Below are 18,349 nucleotides of genomic sequence, written 5' to 3'. Positions count from 1 at the left end.
TTGGCCGTGACCGGGAATCGAACTCTGGGTGCCCGGGTTCGTAGCGCAGTCCCCCAATCACTGCGCCACCGCTCCTCCCACGATACTCGATAACAGGCAGGCGGTCGCACAGCAGCCGTCGATGGACTCCGTCCTCTGGACGTGAACTCAACGCGGGTCGGTGGTTCGGGACAGGCTGATGGTGAGTCCGCTACTAAAGCGGGAGGTCCCTTACAATGGGACATAGGGCGCCACAGTAGCTAGGAGATGTTGACTACCTCGCCTGGTATGCAGGAGGTAGTGGGTTCGATCCCGACCCTGACGCCTACTGAATATTTTAAATGTGAGTGTCTCTCTCTCATCATCATCACGGTAGCTAGGATATGTTAACTACCTCGCCTGGTATGCAGGAGGTAGTGGGTTCGATCCCGACCCTGACGCCTACTGAATATTTTTAATTTGAGTGTCTCTCTCTCATCATCATCACGGTGGCTAGGAGATGTTAACTACCTCGCCTGGTATGCAGGAGGTAGTGGGTTCGATCCCGACCCTGACGCCTGCTGTAGATTTGGAATGTGAGTGTCTCTCTCTCTCTCTCGCGTGGATTTTTCCCAGGGTCCTCTGTTTTTTCTCTCCACATTTAGAAGCATGGGTTTAGAATATGTGGCTTCTAGAAATGTCACCATGCATATCCACACAAAATGCTGTGTATAGCTCAGTGAACCTTACCGAGTAAAATAAAAAAATGTGGTTGTAGTTTTATATCGCAGCTGCGTGACCCTCCGTATACATATTTTTTTTACCAATTAAAACTCACTGAGCTATTATCCATTTGTCAGAAGCGACTTGGTCACAATGATAGCTCAGTAAAGACGGCCACTGCCAGCTGCGCTTCTGCGGCCGTCTGGAACGCTCTTCCTTCCGATATTTGGAAGTCACACTTTTAAATAATCTAGATTGGCAAACTAGTTTATCTAAAACTGATGTTTGTGTTTAGTTTGTTGTCCTTCCCCCGCACCTCCGATTAGCACGGTTGGCTACTATACGGTGCGAAAGAAGTTCAACACGCACACGAAGTGGCTTATTACGTGGTCATTAATAGCAGGAGCCAAATGTTCTCAAGCGTGTTTGATTCTAAGTGTGAAGGGATAGAGCTTTGGACAGCGCCTTGCGATGCGGTCCGAGTTATACGCTCGGGCAAACATGACAACGACCTCGGTTCGTACGGCGCAATTAGACAGGTTATGTGGTGGCGATGGTTGTGATAGTGGTGATAGTAGTGATGGTGGCGGTGGTGGTGATGGTCGTGGTGGCAATGGTGGAGTTGGTGGCGATGGTGGTGGTGGTGGTGGCGATGATGATGGTGGTGGCGATGGTGCTGATGGTGGTGATAGTGGCGATGGTGGTAGTGGCGATGATGGTGGTGATGATGGTGGTGGTGATGGTGGTGGTGGCGATGGTGGTGGCGACGGTGGCGATGGTGATGGCCATGGTGGTGGTGGTGGTGATGATGCTGGGGCGTTTACAGCGGTGCACAACCAACAACAACAGCGGCTGAACACGTCCCGTGTGAGAAGCAGCACTATGTGTGTGTGTGCGGCCTTTAAACGAAAAAATGCGCAAAAAATAAGCGACGTTTCGGGCAATGGCCCTTTTTCACAACATATACAGAGGTCATAGAAGCTTCTACGGCCTCTAGGTCTCTGTGACGAAGGGCCATTCCCGAAACATCGCCTATTATATATTTGAAGGTTTGGGCTTATTTACGATTGCATGTTTTGGCATTGCATTAAGGCCACCATACATTTATGAACGACTCGATTAATTCTGAATCAGAATATGTTTCTCCTACTGGAGGAATCCGATGAGCTGTAAAGCTCTTTTTCACAGATAATGTAAATAACGATGATTTGCAGGGGCCCCCCCTCTGTCAATCACCTGCTGGTTGAAGGCTGTGTTGTTGGTCGTAGTGGTTGCTTGACCATACTTCACCGCGCTGGTCAGTGCGGGTTGGGGAATGGGGGTGACGGGGGTGGGTTCACGAACCCACGTGTTCCTCCTGCCCCAACCCCGCAGCAGTCCGATCGATCTTTACGTGATCCACCAACCCCGTATATAAAACGGGCTCGCCGAGCGCTGCACCGCGGCCGCGAGTCGCGTCCGCTCGCGGGCCAGGAACGACCCAGTTCGACACCAGGTGTCCAAACTCCAGTTGTCGTCTAAGCGTGCGGCCGCATTCGGGGGCAAAGGATTTTATTATTTATTTATTTATTATTTCGCCTCTGGAGGCTTCGCCGAGCCTCGTGAGTCACTCTCGGGAGGGTCCTGCCGCACCAAGTGGCGCGCGTTGTGTTGTCCATGAACGCCACGGTGCATTCATTGATTGACCACTGACTTCGCTCCGTGGTGAGAGCAGGAGAACGGAGGACCCCCGGGAGGAAAACCCCACCACGCATACGAAGGGGTCATATCATTCAAAACCTCTACACAGATAGATTCAATAATCCAGTGTAATAGACCTGGGAGGCTTGGCCGTGAAGTTCGTGAGTGAATGGGAGTTTGGCTCCGTCGTGCTGGAGGAGGAAACGGGTGAACCCCGGAGAAATCCCTCCCTGCCGTAGACGAGGCAATGAGACACTCAGCACCGCTACCTCCTAGCCACCACCTCGCCTACAGCACCTGGCAAGCCCCTAGTGCAAGTGGTCACCCGTCCACGTACGGACTAGCCAGGTTGGAGCCCTGCTTAGCCCCTGAGATCCGGCGAGATCGGGGGCGTTCGGGGTGACTCCGTTCAGGAGTGTCAAGTTAAATTAAATCGTCATGTCTAATACCACTTGACGTAAAACCTTTACAGGATTACACGCCATATCTATCGCACTGCATCTGTGGGGTGAGCTGGTGGCGCAGTGAGTTGAACACGTAGGCTTGAACGAGGCTGTTCTATTTACCGGCGAAACGTCGGACTCGAATTGTGAATGCCGTAGTGGGCTCACTCTCAAACACACAACCGCTATGCCGTACTAGTAACGAATTGCCACGTGCTGTTTACGTGACAAAGGTTACGAATTGTCTGTGTCGGGTGGCGGTGGGCTTAACGACACATTGATATTTTACGCGATCTAACCCAAACAACCTCTACTCTGGTGGCGCAGTGGCTACCGCACTGCCCACTCCCCCCACAATAAAAAGGTGACTTGACCGAGTTCGACTCCCGGCCACGGCGAACATCAGCGGCGAGAGATGTCTTCACGAGTCCTGGCAACTGCCTCACAGCCGCCCCCTACGCCGCCTCTCCCGGCCCGAACCCACAATCGTTGCCTTCTGACCAGCGTGGTGAGGTATGGCTCAACGAATGCCCCTCGACCGACGCGGCGTGGAAGAAGGGGAGGCCTTCATCCAGCGGTGGACTGACAGCATGGCGCGTTACGGTCGCTGCGTTGCGATCGGCAGTGCGAGTGACCGTGATTCAGGTCACCTGTTGACATTCAGGGCAGACGTCGGCCGATGTTTATTTAATTGTCTTTTCATTTTCAACAACAGCAACAGCAACAACAACCACAGCGACAACAAAACGAGCAGATATCCCCCGTCGTCGTCGTGATCATCATCATCATCAGCCATTGTCTATCCACTGCTTGATGGACGTCTCCGATATACCGTGGTACAAATCTTCACAGTGTTGTGTTCTGGCAAGGTTGGAAGAGGGCAGCGTCTCTCTGTCTGCTTATAGTCTATATATATACATATCTCTATAATATAGGGGGTTTGTTTTTGGGTTATATCGCGTAAATATAAATGTGTCGTTAAACCCGCCACCACCCGACACAACCAATTATTAAGGTTTGTCACGTAAAACAGAACGTGGCAAATTCGTCACTAGTACAGCAACACCGGTGTGTTGGAGAGCAAAGCCGCAACATTTACAATCTGAGTACGACGTTTCGTCAGTAATTACAGCCAGCTTCATCAGGCGACAGCCAGAATTGTGGAGAAGTCCTCCTCCTGTTTCTCTATCTGCGTTTTTGCCTCTCTGTCCGTCTCTCTGGGTCTGCCCTTGTCTGTCCGCCTGTCTGTCTCTTCGTCTGCTTGTCTCTGGATGTATCTCACCACCCTCTGTGCGTCTCTCTTTCCGCCTGTATGTCTCTGTATTCATGTCTGCCCAATTGTCTGCCTCTGTCTCGCTGTCTGTAACTCCATCAGTATGTGTCTCTCCGTCACTGTCTATCTCTGATCCCTGTCTCTCTATCTCCCTGTCCGTCTCTCTGCCTGTCTGTCTCTGTGTCTCGATGTCTGCCTCTCCATCTCTCTACCAAAGTGCATGACGCAAAAAAAACACGCACAAAGATCCCCCGTAATAGCCTTAATAGACTCCCGGTGGAAGTGCTGTTAGCGAGCACCTATGAAGGCCGGCACGGCACGGCACACACACACACACAGCTACACCGGCTGAGTCACTCTCCCCAGACGCAGGAAACGCTCCCTGCTCTCCATCGCTCTCTCTCCCCCCTCCGCCTTCTTCTCGCCCTGATTGCGTGCAGCCGCGATCGCGTGGCCATAATTGTGTGCGGATGACTCCCTAACAGAGACATCATGAGCCCCCGCTCGACGGGAGGTCGCTCCCTCTGCTTCTCCGCTTCTCCGTCCATCTCTCCGTCTGCCTGTCTGTCCGTCTGTCTCGAGGTCAGTATGTGTGGCTGTCTGTATGCATGTTACCATGTTTGTCTGTCTGTCTGCCTGTCTGTCTGTCTGTCTGCCTCGATTGTCAGCATGTGTATGCCTGTTAACTTGCCTGTACGTCTCTCTGCGTGTCTGTCTCTTTGTCCGCTTGTCTCCCTGTCTCTCCGTCTCTCTGCTGTCCGTGGTGCTGAACCGCTGAATCCCACTTTAACCCCGTTCGAGTCCAGACTCAAGCCTGTCCCCCATGCTTCCCTCCGCGCATTCCGACCTGGCCGCGTCTCTCCATCCTCCACGTGTCATTACGCTTCAACCATCATCATCGTCCCCCGACTAAATCTCCGTACGCGCGCAACCCCCTGCCTCTGCGTCGGACGCGAACTCTCGCAATAGGCTCTCTCAACCGCCAGCGACATCACTAACTAAAAACAAAGATTCCCCGCGGAGCCTCGAGCCTGCGGACTGCTGGGGCAAGTGCTAATAGCGAGCGAACGCCTATTAAGCCCGGCACGAAGGAAGGGGAAGGTGGTGTTGTCTAGCACCACGCCCGGCCACCTTTGTCTCTCCCCCCCCCCGGTGCTGATGATGCTTGCGCACCGCACTAGATACTGCTCTCGTTTAAGGCTGAGTCGATCTAGGGGAGGGAGGGGGGGGGAGGTTGTGACTCGCACGTGAAGACACAACGACGCGCGCGTGCATCATGATCGCTTGTTCGACCGCGGCTGCTGGTACCTGGGCAGTGCTTCCGATGACAGACGGGACGAGATGGATGATGATCGATAATTCTCTCGCCAACAACAACAACAAACAACAACAACTATGAATGTCACGATAATAATATTAACAGTGACGACGACGACGACGACGCCTTAATCGACCGATGACACGTTCATGTGTCTACACGGAATGTGCCCAGCGTGAAGGCGCCGTGATGCTTCGTAGGCGGCGGCACAAGCTCTCTGTCGGCTCGCGTAGGAGGTGGTGGGGGCCTTTGCCTGGGAGATGTTGGGCGGAGTGAATGGTGGGGGGGGGGTGAATGGTGGGGGGGGGGGGTGTGAGCGCGATGTGTTAGGAGAAGGGTGGTGGGTGGGTGGGTGGAGGATGAGGCTGGGGTGAGGGGTGTCGGCAGAGATGCGCGTGTCGATTGGCCGCGGGGGGGGGAGGGTGTGGGGTGGTGATGATGAATTGTAGAGATGCGTTGCCATCTCGCGGTGCAGTGAGGAACGGTCGACTCGTCCTGCCTTGTTGCAACAACAGAGGTCAATTTTTTTTTTTTGGGTTTCGGTGAGATCGCGTCAATGCGAGCGTCTCGTTAAACCCCGCCACCACCCGACCGCAGCCAATGAAGTTAATGTTCGTGACGTAAACACAACGTGCCCGTTCGTCACGAGTACAGCGACGCCGTTTGTGTGTTGGTGCGTTAACCCACGCACGGCAGGCTGCGATTCGAGTACGACGTTTCGACTTGGCATGTTTTGTTTTCGCTGACGAACCTTACCGAGTGGCTGTGTCGGGTGGTGGCGGGTTTAACGACGCAACATTTATATTCGCGCTATCTAAACCAAGACGGCCTCTGTTGTGAATTACATATGGTCGCCAAAGCGTGCTGCTGCCACGTGTTAAACTGGGTTTGAGCGTCGCGATAAGCTATGGGCGGGGCCAGCCGGGCGGGTGGGCGGAGCTACCTGTACAGTGGGCGTGGTTACCTTACAGTAGGCGCGGCTACCTTAGAGTGGGCGTGGTTACCTATACAGTGGGAGTGGCTACATGTACGGTGGCGTTGCGGTGAGCGCGCTGCGCTCCGAACCACGCGACCCGGGTTCGATTCTCGCTCACGGCCAACAGCGGTGACGATCATCCGAACCGGTCCTGGGCCTCCTCCCCTAAGTGGACTCAGCCTCAAATGAGTACTTGGCTCAATGAATAAACATCGCCACTGGGGAGACAAAGACGGCCGGGCGTGGTGCTGGCCAGCCACCCCGTCGTGTGCCGTGCCGGCCTTCATAGGCGCTCGCTCGCTCGCTAACAGCACTTGGCCCCTACAGTCTGTTAAGGCTGTACTCGTGGGGGGGGGGGGAGAATCTTTATCTTTGGTGGGCGTGGCTACCCGTGTAGTGGGCGTGACCTTGAAATACGTGGGCGTGGCCGCCTGGGGGAGGGGTTTGCGGGCTCACCGCATGGCCTGGGTTGAGCCGCCCGTAAAAAAAAAGAGCATTGTGACCTCTTGATTTAAAGCTTTCGTGACTGCAGTAATTCATATTCTTAGCTCTTTCGGTAAAGTCACGTTGAAGGGAAACAATAAAATAATAAAAAATATATAAAACAATAAAAAAAATTCTCACGACGTTTCGACCATAACACAAACGGTCATCATCACACCTGATGATGACCGTTTTTATTAATAAAATAATAAAATATATATAAAACAAGAAAAATTCTCAGGTGTGATGATGACCGTTTGTGCTATGGTCGAAACGTCGTGAGAATTTTTATTGTTTAATATATACTTTATTATTTTATTGTTTCCCTTCAACGTGACTTTACCGAAAGAGCTAAGACTTTATTGTGACCTCGTCAACATTGGCGAGGTCGGGCTCGACCATGAACTTGAGGAATTCCTCACAAACGCCCCCGTTTGCTGGCCCGTTTTGCCGCGTTCGCTTCTGCGCTCCACAGGGACAGCTTCCACTTCGGCTCGACTCACTAAGCAGCAGGGATAGTGCGGTGGGTGGTTGAGACGAGTTAAGAGGTCAGGCGCATTGAGAGTTACTTGTGCGACGTATTGGGGACCGTACATAAATGACGTCACACAGCGTCACACAAAGTCAGACCCCCCCTGAAATATGACGTCACAAAGCTCTGCCCCCCCAAAAAATATATATAAAACATGCTTCAAATCGCTTTAAACTATTGTCATTGTAGTGCGTATTTAACGTGGCCCTGCACTCTGATGTTGTAGGAGAAAACATGATAAATTATATTTAATGAAGTAGAACGTGTTGTCTATATTTATTTAAAGTTACACCCCTCGTCACACATCGTCACAAATGTCTGACCCCCCCTCCCCCCCCCCCCAGGTGCGTGACGTCATTTATGGACGGCCCCATGGAGGCAAATGTCTCGAGAGCCTTCGAGAGTGTCGAAGTGGCATGAGAGAAACGTGCAGCAGCAGCAGCAGCGCCATCTGGCGGGAGCCTCTCCCCTCCACCACCACCACTGTGGGTTCTTGAGAGCGGCTTCAGGGCATGGGGCAAGCAAGGGGGGTAAGGTGGACTGGTGCCTGCCCCTCCCCCGGGTGGTCAAAGCTACGAGTCGGGCCCTTCCCCTCCCACCCCCCCCCCCCCCCCACCGTGAGATTTGTTTATCAACAGCAGTGGTGTTAAAGAACACACAATTTTTTTTTAAACGCGGTTTAATTAGTTTTTTTTGTTGTGTTTGTGAAAATGCCTTCATTTACATTCTCGTACCTGTCAACCCCTTATCAGTGCCCTGCCCTTATTACAGACCTATTCAGGGATAATTTCTACAGCTTCTAACTCCCAATAGTTTCTAACTTACGAAATGGGCAACTAAAGTGTCTGGACCAAACAAACTTAATGGTCACCCCGTGCCCCTGACACATCACAAGGGAGAAACACAAAACACATTGACAAAAACACGCGTTGCCCCTATGAAAACGGCTGTCACCTGAAAACTCAATTTCCCCGTACAAGAATACAAGGCGAACCGTATATGGGTTGACAGGTTTGCGATCCACATTTCATTTTAATGTAATGAGAGCGGCAACGTTACAGCTTCCGCCAAATGACGCAATGCGTCTTGGTTTCTACGTAAAATAATTTAACAAAAAATAACAACAGAAAACTGCATAGTTTTCTGTTGTTATTTTTTATTATTATTATTTTCTTTGAACCTATCTACGTGACTTCACCGAAAGACCCAAGAATAAGGTAGAAACCAAGACGCGTTACGTCATGGGCGGATGCCGTAACGTTACCGCTCTCAATACAAAATTATACAAAATTATACAAAATTGTATAATTATACAATTATACAATTATACAAAATTGTATAATTTTGTATACAAAATTGTTATTTTTTATTATTATTTTCTTTGAACCCATCAACGTGACTTTACCGAAAGACCAAAGAACATGAATTCCTGCAGTCGCGAAAGCTTCAAGTCAAGATTTCTACGTTGTCGTCGTCGTCGTCACGGAATAACCAGGTAGACAAGCAGAACCGTTCTTCCAAGATGTATATGCCAGCGTGACTATCACGTGACTATTGAAATGTTCAGTATCGCAAGTAATAGAAACGCCACGTGAACGTAACGAAACGGTCATTTGCTTCGAATGACGGTAACTTTAGTAAAACAACACATCGGGCATAGAACTCCGTGTGTGTGATATTGATTTCATTAGATACGCGTGGATTATATTGCAGAGAGGTGACTACGTAGCTGCAGCGGCTGCCTTTGGCGAAAGACGGAGCGCCCGCACAGCGTTAAATGTTCGAGACCGTGAGCGTAAGGACGATGTGATTAGGGCAGGAGGAGGTCGCGATATAGAAATAGCCTCCAGGTGCGACCGTGAAGAGACGAACAAAATATTGGGGCTTCACCTGAACGGTTGCCACAACCCCTGAGCTGATAATGTCGCTACTACGCCGCTGATAATGTAGTTACTACGTCACTGATAATGTAGTTTTTACGTCACTGATCATGTAGTTACAACGCCACTGATAATGTAGTTACTACACCACTGATAATGTAGTTACTACGCCACTGATAATGTAGTTACTACACCACTGATAATGTAGTTACTACGCCACTGATAATGTAGTTACTACACCACTGATAATGTAGTTACTACACCACTGATAATGTAGTTACTACACCACTGATAATGTAGTGACTACGCCACTGATGATGTAGTTACTACACCACTGATAATGTCGCTACTACGCCACTGATAATGTAGTTACTACGCCACTGATAATGTAGTTACTACGCTACTCATAATGTAGTTACTACACCACTGATAATGTAGTTACTACACCACTGATAACGTAGTTACTACGCCACTGATAATGTAGTTACTACGCTACTGATAATGTAGTTACTACGCCACTGATAATGTAGTTACTACGTCACTGATAATGCAGTTACTACGCCACTGATAATGTAGTTACTACGCCACTGATAATGTAGTTACTACGCCACTGATCATGTAGTTACTACGCCACTGATAATGTAGTTACTACACCACTGATAATGTAGTTACTACGCCACTGATAATGTAGTTACTACACCACTGATAATGTAGTTACTACACCACTGATAATGTAGTTACTACATCACTGATAATGTAGTTACTACGCCACTGATGATGTAGTTACTACGCCACTGATAATGTAGTCACTACACCACTGATAATGTAGTCACACCACTGATAATGTAGTTACTACGCCACTGATAATGTAGTCACTACGCCACTGATAATGTAGTCACTACGCCACTGATAATGTAGTTACTACACCACTGATAATGTAGTTACTACACCACTGATAATGTAGTCACTACACCACTGATAATGTAGTCACACCACTGATAATGTAGTTACTACGCCGATGATAATGTAGTTACTACGCCACTGATAATGTAGCTACTACGCCACTGATAATGTAGTTACTACGTCACTGATAATGTAGTTACTACGCCACTGATAATGTAGCTACTACGCCGCTGATAATGTAGTTACTACGCCACTGATGATGTAGCTACTACGCCACTGATAATGTAGTTACTACGTCACTGATAATGTAGTTACGACGCCACTGACAATGTAGTTACTACGCCGCTGATAATGTAGTTACTACGTCACTGATAATGTAGCTACTACGCCACTCATAATGTAGTTACTACGCCACTGATAATGTAGTTACTACACCACTGATAATGTAGTCAATACACCACTGATAATGTAGTTACAACGTCACTGATCATGTAGTTACTACATCACTGATAATGTAGTTACTACGCCACTGATAATGTAGTTACTACACCACTGATAATGTAGTTACTACGCCACTGATAATGTAGTTACTACGCCACTGATAATGTAGTCACTACACCACTGATAATGTAGTTACTACGTCACTGATCATGTAGTTACTACATCACTGATAATGTAGTTACTACGCCACTGATAATGTAGTCACTACACCACTGATAACGTAGTTACAACGTCACTGATAATGTAGTTACTACACCACTGATAATGTAGTTACTACACCACTGATAATGTAGTTACTACGCCACTGATAATGTAGTTACTACACCACTGATAATGCAGTTACTACGCCACTGATAATGAAGTTACTACACCACTAATAATGTAGTTACTACACCACTTATAACGTAGTTATTACGCCACTGATAATGTAGTTACAACACCACTGAAAATGTAGTTACTACACCACTGATAATTTAGTCACTACACGACTGATAATGTAGTTACACCACTGATAATGTAGTCACTACACCACTGAGGATGTAGTTAATATGCCACTGATAATGTAGTTACTACGCCACTGATTATGTAGTTACTACACCACTGATAATGTAGTTACTACGCCACTGATTATGTAGTTACTACACCACTGATAATGTCGCTACTGCGCCACTGATAATGTAGTTGCTACGCCACTGATAATGTAGTTACTACGCCACTGATAATGTAGTTACTACACCACTGATAATGTCGCTACTATGCCGCTGATAATGTAGCTACTACGCCACTAATAATGTAATTACTACACCACTGATAATGTAGTCACTACACCACTGATAATGTCGCTACTACACCACTGATAATATAGTTACGACGCCACTGATAGTGAAGTTACTACACCTCTGATAATGTAGTTACTACGCCACTGATAATGTAGTTACTATGCCACTGATAATGTAGTCACTACGGCAATGATAATGTAGTTAATACACCACTCATAATGTCGCTACTACACCACTGATAATGTAGTTTCTACACCACTGATAATGTAGTTACTGCGTCACTAATAATGTAGTTACTACACCACTGATAATGTAGTTACTACGCCACTGACAATGTAGTTACTACGCCACTGATAATGTAGTTACTACACCACTGATAATGTAGTTAATACACCACTGATAATATAGTTACTACACCACTGATAATGTAGTTACTACACCACTGATAATGTAGTTACTACGTCACTGATAATGTAGTTACACCACTGATAATGAAGCTACTACGCCACTGATAATGGAGTTTACTACGCCACTGATAATGTAGTTACACCACTGATAATGTAGTTACTACGCCACTGATAATGTAGTTACTACGCCACTGATAATGTAGTTACTACGCCACTGATAATGTTGTTACTACGCCACTGATAATGTAGTTGCTACACCACTGATAATGTAGTTACTACACCACTGATAATGTAGTTACTACGCCACTAATAATGTAGCTACTACGCCACTGACAATGTAGTTAATACATCACTGATAATGTAGTGACTACACCACTGATAATGTAGTCACTACGCCACTGATAATGTAGTCACTACGCCACTGATAATGTAGTTACTACACCACTGATAATGTAGTTACTACACCACTGATAATGTAGTCACTACACCACTGATAATGTAGTCACACCACTGATAATGTAGTTACTACGCCGCTGATAATGTAGTTACTACGCCACTGATAATGTAGCTACTACGCCACTGATAATGTAGTTACTACGTCACTGATAATGTAGTTACTACGCCACTGATAATGTAGCTACTACGCCGCTGATAATGTAGTTACTACGCCACTGATGATGTAGCTACTACGCCACTGATAATGTAGTTACCACGTCACTGATAATGTAGTTACGACGCCACTTACAATGTAGTTACTACGCCGCTGATATTGTAGTTACTACGTCACTGATAATGTAGCTACTACGCCACTCATAATGTAGTTACTACGCCACTGATAATGTAGTTACTACGCCACTGATAATGTAGTCACTACACCACTGATAATGTAGTTACAACGTCACTGATCATGTAGTTGCTACATCACTGATAATGTAGTTACTACGCCACTGATAATGTAGTTACTACACCACTGATAATGTAGTTACTACGCCACTGATAATGTAGTTACTACGCCACTGATAATGTAGTCACTACACCACTGATAATGTAGTTACTACGTCACTGATCATGTAGTTACTACATCACTGATAATGTAGTTACTACGCCACTGATAATGTAATCACTACACCACTGATAACGCAGTTACAACGTCACTGATAATGTAGTTACTACACCACTGATAATGTAGTTACTACACCACTGAAAATGTAGTTACTACGCCACTGATAATGTAGTTACTACACCACTGATAATGTAGTTACTACACCACTAATAATGTAGTTACTACACCACTGATAACGTAGTTACTACGCCACTGATAATGTAGTTACTACACCACTGAAAATGTAGTTACTACACCACTGATAATTTAGTCACTACACGACTGATAATGTAGTTACACCACTGATAATGTAGTCACTACACCACTGATGATGTAGTTAATATGCCACTGATAATGTAGTTACTACGCCACTGATTATGTAGTTACTACACCACTGATAATGTAGTTACTACGCCACTGATTATGTAGTTACTACACCACTGATAATGCCGCTACTGCGCCACTGATAATGTAGTTGCTACGACACTGATAATGTAGTTACTACGCCACTGATAATGTAGTTACTACACCACTGATAATGTCGCTACTATGCCACTGATAATGTAGCTACTACGCCACTGATAATGTAATTACTACGCCACTGATAATGTAGTTACTACACCACTGATAATGTCGCTACTATGCCGCTAATAATGTAGCTACTACGCCACTAATAATGTAATTACTACACCACTGATAATGTAGTCACTACACCACTGATAATGTCGCTGCTACACCACTGATAATATAGTTACGACGCCACTGATAGTGAAGTTACTACACCTCTGATAATGTAGTTACTACGCCACTGATAATGTAGTTACTATGCCAGTGATAATGTAGTCACTACGCCAATGATAATGTAGTCACTACACCACTGATAATGTAGTTACTACTCCACTGATAATGTAGTTACTACACCAGTGATAATGACGCTACTATGCCACTGATAATGTAGTCACTATGCCACTGATAATGTAGTTACTACGCCACTGATAATGTAGTTACTACACCACTGATAATGTAGTCACTACACCACTGATAATGTAGTCACTACACCACTGATAATGTAGTTACTACTCCACTGATAATGTAGTTACTACGCCACTGATAATGTAGTTACTATGCTACTGATAATGTAGTCACTACACCATTGATAATGTAGTCACTACACCACTGATAATGTAGTTACTACGCCACTGATAATGTAGTTACTACACCACTGATGATGTAGTTACTATGCCACTGATAATGTTGTTACTACGCCACTGATAATATAGTTACTACACCACCGTTAATGCAGTTACTACGCCACTGATAATATAGTTAAGATGCCACTGATAGTGAAGTTACTACACCACTGATAATGTAGTTACTACGCCACTGATAATGTAGTTACTATGCCACTGATAATGTAGTCACTACGCCACTGATAATTTAGTTAATGCCCCACTGATAATGTAGGTACTACGTCACTAATAATGTAGTTACTACAGCAGTGAAAATGTAGTTACTACGCCACTGATAATGTAGTTACTACGCCACTGATAATGTAGTTACTACGCCACTGATAATGTAGTCACTATGCCACTGATAATGTAGTTACTACGCCACTGATAATGTAGTTACTACGCCACTGATAATGTAGTTACTACACCACTGATAATGTAGTTTTTACACCACTGATAATGTAGGTACTACGTCACTAATAATGTAGTTACTACACCAGTGAAAATGTAGTTACTACGCCACTGATAATGTAGTTACTACGCCACTGATAATGTCGTTACTACACCACTGATAATGTAGTTACTACGCCACTGATAATGTAGTTACTACACCACTGATAATGTAGTTAATACACCACTGATAATATAGTTACTACACCACTGATAATGTAGTTACTACACCACTGATAATGTAGTTACCACGTCACTGATAATGTAGATACACCACTGAAAATGAAGCTACTACGCCACTGATAATGGAGTTTACTTCGCCACTGATAATTTAGTCACTACACCACTGATAATGTTGTTACACCACTGATAATGTAGTCACTACACCACTGATGATGTAGTTACTATGCCACTGAAAATTTAGTTACTAGGCCACTGATAATGTAGTTACTACACCACTGATAATGTAGTTACTACGCCACTGATAATGTAGCTTCTACGCCACTGATAATGTAGTTACTATGCCATTGATAATGTAGTCACTACACCACTGATAATGTCGCTACTACGCCACTGATAATGTCGCTACTACGCCACTGATAATGTAGTCACTACACCACTGATAATGTAGTCACTACACCACTGATAATGTAGTCACTACACCACTGATAATGTAGTTACTACTCCACTGATAATGTAGTTACTACGCCACTGATAATGTAGTTACTATGCTACTGATAATGTAGTCACTACACCATTGATAATGTAGTCACTACACCACTGATAATGTAGTTACTACGCCACTGATAATGTAGTTACTACACCACTGATGATGTAGTTACTATGCCACTGATAATGTTGTCACTACGCCACTGATAATATAGTTACTACACCACCGATAATGCAGTTACTACGCCACTGATAATATAGTTAAGATGCCACTGATAGTGAAGTTACTACACCACTGATAATATAGTTACTACGCCACTGATAATGTAGTTACTATGCCACTGATAATGTAGTCACTACGCCACTGATAATTTAGTTAATGCACCACTGATAATGTAGGTACTACGTCACTAATAATGTAGTTACTACAACAGTGAAAATGTAGTTACTACGCCACTGATAATGTAGTTACTACGCCACTGATAATGTAGTTACTACGCCACTGATAATGTAGTCACTATGCAACTGATAATGTAGTTACTACGCCACTGATAATGTAGTTACTACGCCACTGATAATGTAGTTACTACACCACTGATAATGTAGTTTTTACACCACTGATAATGTAGGTACTACGTCACTAATAATGTAGTTACTACACCAGTGAAAATGTAGTTACTACGCCACTGATAATGTAGTTACTACGCCACTGATAATGTCGTTACTACACCACTGATAATGTAGTTACTACGCCACTGATAATGTAGTTACTACACCACTGATAATGTAGTTAATACACCACTGATAATATAGTTACTACACCACTGATAATGTAGTTACTACACCACTGATAATGTAGTTACCACGTCACTGATAATGTAGATACACCACTGATAATGAAGCTACTACGCCACTGATAATGGAGTTTACTTCGCCACTGATAATTTAGTCACTACACCACTGATAATGTTGTTACACCACTGATAATGTAGTCACTACACCACTGATGATGTAGTTACTACGCCAATGATAATGTAGTTACTATGCCACTGATAATGTAGTCACTACGCCACTGATAATGTAGTTAATACACCACTGATGATATAGTTACTACACCACTGATAATGTAGTTACTACACCACTGATAATGTAGTTACTACATCACCAATAATGTAGTTACTACACCACTGATAATGTACTTACTATGCCACTGATAATGTAGTTACTACGCCACTGATAATGTAGTTACTACACCACTGATAATGTAGTTACTACGCCACTGATAATGTAGTTACTACACCACTGATAATGTAGTTAATATACCACTGATAATATAGTTACTACACCACTAATAATTTAGTTACTACACCACTGATAATGTAGTTACTACGTCACTGATAATGTAGTTACACCACTGAAAATGAAGCTACTACGCCAGTGATAATGGAGTTTACTACGCCAGTGATAATTTAGTCACTACACCACTGATAATGTTCTTACTCCACTGATAATGTAGTTACTACGCCACTGATAATGTAGTTACTACGCTACTGATAATGTAGTCACTACACCACTGATAATGTAGTTACTACGCTACTGATAATGTAGTCACTACACCATTGATAATGTAGTCACTACGCCACTGATAATGTAGTTACTCCGACACTCATAATGTCGCTACTACGCCACTGATAATGTAGCTTCTATGCCACTGATAATGTAGTTACTATGCCACTGATAATGTAGTCTCTACACCACTGATAATGTAGTTACTACACCACTGATATTGTAGTTACTACACCACTGATTATGTAGCTACTACACCACTGATAATGTAGTTACTACGCCACTGATAATGTAGTTACTAGGCCACTGATAATGTAGTTACTACACTACTGATAATGTAGTTACTACGCCACTGATAATGTAGCTTCTACGCCACTGATAATGTAGTTACTATGCCATTGATAATGTAGTCACTACACCACTGATAATGTCGCTACTACGCCACTGATAATGTCGCTACTACGCCACTGATAATGTAGTCACTACACCACTGATAATGTCGCTACTACGCAACTGATAATGTAGCTACTACGCCACTGATAATGTAGTCACTACACCACTGATAATGTAGTCACTACACCACTGATAATGTAGTTACTACTCCACTGATAATGTAGTTACTACGCCACTGATAATGTAGTTACTACGCTACTGATAATGTAGTCACTACACCATTGATAATGTAGTCACTACACCACTGATAATGTAGTTACTACGCCACTGATAATGTAGTTACTACACCACTGATTATGTAGTTACTATGCCACTGATAATGTTGTTACTACGCCACTGATAATATAGTTACTACACCACCGATAATGCAGTTTCTACGCCACTGATAATGTAGTTTCTACGCCACTGATAATGTAGTTACTACACACCGATAATGTAGTTACTACACCACTGATAATATAGTTACGACGCCACTGATAGTGAAGTTACTACACCACTGATAATGTAGTTACTACGCCACTGATAATGTAGTTACTATGCCACTGATAATGTAGTCACTACGCCACTGATAATGTAGTTAATACACCACTGATAATATAGTTACTACACCACTGATAATGTAGTTACTACACCACTGATAATGTAGTTACTACATCACCAATAATGTAGTTACTACACCACTGATAATGTACTTACTATGCCACTGATAATGTAGTTACTACGCCACTGATAATGTAGTTACTACACCACTGATAATGTAGTTACTACGCCACTGATAATGTAGTTACTACACCACTGATAATGTAGTTAATATACCACTGATAATATAGTTACTACACCACTAATAATTTAGTTACTACACCACTGATAATGTAGTTACTACGTCACTGATAATGTAGTTACACCACTGAAAATGAAGCTACTACGCCAGTGATAATGGAGTTTACTACGCCAGTGATAATTTAGTCACTACACCACTGATAATGTTCTTCCACCACTGATAATGTAGTCAGTACACCACTGA

This window comes from Petromyzon marinus, chromosome 51 (genome assembly GCF_048934315.1).
Source record: "Petromyzon marinus isolate PM22_M1 ecotype Great Lakes invasive population chromosome 51, UKy_Petmar_22M1.pri1.0, whole genome shotgun sequence".
Taxonomy (NCBI): Eukaryota; Metazoa; Chordata; class Hyperoartia; order Petromyzontiformes; family Petromyzontidae; genus Petromyzon; species Petromyzon marinus.
Note: the sequence above shows the minus strand (reverse complement) of the source record.